Consider the following 4,083-nt stretch of genomic DNA (forward strand, 5'->3'; position numbering starts at 1 on the left):
GTCGCACTGCCCGTCTGGCTTCGCACCTGGGTCAGGTCGGGCTCGCACAGGTGAAGGTGAAGCAGCCCAGGCGCGACGCCCGCAGCACAGCCCTTTCGGTTTCCGCAGCCCCAGACCGGAAGCGGAAACCGGGCGCGCGGGGCATGCTGGGAGTCGTGGTTCTGGGTCGGACGAATGGCGGAAGCCCCGCCGAGCAGGACGGACCGAGAGCGAGTCCCTGTCCTCGTTTACTGTTGGCGCGGGTGGGGGTGAGGGTTAGCGGGGCGGGGGGCGGGGGAGGGTAGTAAAGGCAGAAGAAAAATTTGAAATCATAAAATCGCCACAAATGTAAAAAGTGGGGGTGTTGTAGAGCAGCCCCGATATTGAATGGGGTTCCTGGCTGTGGGTCCTCATCTGCGCGCTTAAAAAGGGACTTATGAATACTCCACTACAGGCACACACAAAAGGTTAATAAAAGGTTTATTTACAAGGGAAAAGGAAATAAGGAAAATGTACAACTCAGGGAGAAAATAGAGAAATAAAATCTTTAATGCGTCCTACCCGATCCGAGGACCTGGAAACCCAAAAAGCACTCTCAGAGCTGGCCGGAAGCTGCGAGATGGCAGAGAGCCAAAATGGGGGTCCCCCAAAGCCCACGTGTCTGGCTTTATATCAACCTGGCTGCTTAACCCCACCCTCAGGTCCCAGCTACCTTCCCTTTGGTGGTGATGGGGTTTGGAGTTCCCAGTGTCTTTGGCTTTGGCCTGGGGTGGGGGTGGAGTCCACAAAGCCTGTATAGAATTAGCTTTAGGACATCCTTTCCCCCTAACAGGGGGAGGCGGGGTGGAAGAAAAGTATTTCCATTACTCAGCAAGCGTTAAGCCAGACTAGGATGGTCGCCAGGGGCAAGCGTTAAGGAAAGCTTTCCCATTTACGCAGCCACGCAGAGACAATCCATTTTGTGCTTGTTCTCATGTAAGAGGACTGTGCACCCTTGGTGTGACTTTATATGTTAGTGGATTGCCATTATGAAAAGGAAAAATAAAATTCTATGTCAGTTACCCACACCTTGGAGCAAACCACCTAGCCAACTCCTTTAGTTATCTGTTACAGGACACGCTCTTCTTTGATATTTGCATTTCCAAAAGTTGGCTCCCAGGGTTTTAAGAAAAACAACGTTCTTGGGTTTCACCTAACAAGAAGTTTGTTTAGCTATTTAAAAGGCATCTACATTTACATCTGCACAGCTATATCATCTAGCAGAGGAAGGATGTATAATTACAAGTTTGCTCGAGAAAATCCTCTAACTAGGAGAGTGAGATAAAAGTCTCCCTTTTAATGACGGAAAATACCATTAAAAAAAAAAATCTTACAGTAAGACCAGTGGATGAACTAGCTGTGATTTCGAGACAGCCTTCCTGGCATTTTCAGGTAGAGTTTCAAAACAGGACTTGAAGGAACCTTCAGAGGTCAAAACTCAAAAGCTTAAAACAAAAAAAAAGTCTTTTCTGCAACACCGTGAGTACATAGAATATATAGGCATCCATGGTTAGCTGGACAAGGATCTGAGGAATTCACCTTATTTTTCAGTCTGATTACCACACATTCGGGGAGGGTTTCTTTATGCTAATGGTACCTAGTGCTAAGAAGGTGACCTAACTGTGGGAAGCAGTCTGGAGCTAGACTTTAGGGATTCGTGGGAATTCTGGAGGATTGAAAAATGGAGTTCCAATAATGGCACTGAAATTGAGATTGAATAATCAAATTAGAAGCTACTGTATTTACCAAACAAAACAAAAAAGAGGCAGATTCAGCAGGAAGGTCTTTTATTTGCTAATCCTGAGAAGTTAATATCAAATAGTGGAAAAGACACTGGGGATGATGTCACAGCTGATCTCAAACTTCAACCATCTTCCATCTGAAAGGCTTTGAGCAGAATAACCTAACGTCACCTAATTCAGTTTCACCTGAAAAAGGGCATAATAGCTTTTAAAAAGGTTGTTGAAAGACTAAATGAAATGAAACTCAGGTTCATCCCACCCCCACCGGCAATCCTCCAGAATACACATAAAATAAAAAATTTGGTTTAAAAATATTTTTACCGCCCCCCCCCCCCCCCCCGGTGGCGCAGCGGTTGAGCGCTGGGTTGCGAAGCTGCCCGAAGCCTCCCCAGCGCAGGTTCGATCCCCGGCTGCTCCCCAGCCACCGGAGGAGGGTCCCGCATGGCGCGCAGACCTCTCCTGCCACCCGCTGCTCCCCTCAGCAGTGTACTTCGGTCCTTCTGCCTGCTCTGCTCCCCGATCTGGCTCTGGTGAATTCTCTCACCCTCCCGTGCTTCTGACTGTACCCAGTGCTTGTATAAATAAATAAATAAATCTTTATATATATTTTTACCAAGATTGCTCTAAGAGAGAATGTCATTTATAGCAATTAAAACTTTATCCTTACGCCACCATAAAGAAAGCTTGAGCTGGATTGCATCGGTGATGAATCCTCTCAAATTGTCAACAAAGAAAAATACCCACTTTGTATAGTCTTACAGAAAGATAGCATGGAGAAAGTCTTTCAAAATCATTTCATAACCTAGACTTCATAAGGAAAAGAAAAGTAGATGACAATACCTCTCATGAACAGAGAATGAGAATTCTAATCTGATGTCTTTGCCACATGAAAGGAGCTTGGGTGTCTCCAGTGTGTTCTAACAGTGACCGATAAGATGACCAGAATGAAAAATCAACAACTCTTGGATCCCTAAGATACAGAAAGATACAGGGAAACACACTGCTCCCCAGGTTGGAGAGAAAGGCAAACACAGGGAGCTATGGCTCCTGGACAGAGGCAGAGCAGAAAGTGCTGCAGAAACCTGTCCCAGGGTAGGAAAAACAACAGCAGTTGACAAGCTGCTGCAATGTGTTTTTTCTTGGAAAAATCTGAAAGTTAAAACTCCAAGGGGTCCCAGACTATTGAGAGAATTACCTTCAGGAGCTAGATTAGATTTCCACACTAAATATTGGAGAAAAAGCCTCTCCTGCTTCTGACTAAGGTTGGAAGAGAGGAACCATTTTTGAAATATGGCAAAGAACTCTTTCTTCTTAGCAAGGCCTCAGTCTCAGAAGAAACAGTTAACCAGAGCCTAACACACTGGGGCAATGGACCTGGGGTAAGGGAAATAACATAAGAGTGGCAAAACAACATGAGAAACACTTGTGAAGTTCCCAGACAGAGGCTTAGGTTTACTAAGGACTGAGATGTCACCATAGGAATGTGGAATACAACCCCCATGCCCTTCCCACCCATCTCAGAAAACACTAGAAGTCTATTTACAAAAATTCCTTTTACTTGGTACATCATATCTGATAATCAAGGAAAAAAATTACAAGGCACGCCAAAGAAATGATGCACTTTTGAAGAGAGGAAGAAAACCTCAGAAATAGAGCAGAAAAATTGGAATGATCAGACTGGGAATTGAAAGCAACTATGGTCGTATGCTGAGGACTCTGATGGATAAAGCAGACAGCCTGCAAGAACAGAATGTGATATAAACAGAGAGATGGAAATCCTACATGAGAATCCAAAAGAAATGCTAGAGATCAAAAGCACTGCACATTAAGGAAGATTGCCTTTTGATGGACCTTTTAGCTTGATCAAAAACCAGGTTTTCCCAGATTGAGCAGAAACCAGGAGTAATAATGAAAACTATGAAAAAGGTACAGAAAAGGGAGTAATAAGTACCTAAAATGATCCAGGGTCATCTTATGTCCTTTCTTTTTATCATCACAAAGACCTGGAAATAAACTGTTTATTTCTGAATGTTACACATGGACCTTGAAATTCTGTAAGACCAAGAGCAAGATTTATCCAAGATCCCATACTTACCAGGTAGTCAATTTGTTGAAATTCACATGCCCGTGAAATGGAAGTTTTGATCTTCCTGTTTTATCTGCCAATATATACAATCATCTACAGAATATTAAGGATTTGACCAGGCAAGAATTGCTAAATGATTTTAAACACACAGATCAATTTAAATTGCCAAGTCATTTATTTCAAGATGACAACCTCAGAATACCTCTATGTATATGAAATTATCAGAATGATTATTGA

This window comes from Talpa europaea (assembly GCF_964194135.1).
Source record: "Talpa europaea genome assembly, chromosome: 8".
NCBI classification, from domain to species: Eukaryota; Metazoa; Chordata; class Mammalia; order Eulipotyphla; family Talpidae; genus Talpa; species Talpa europaea.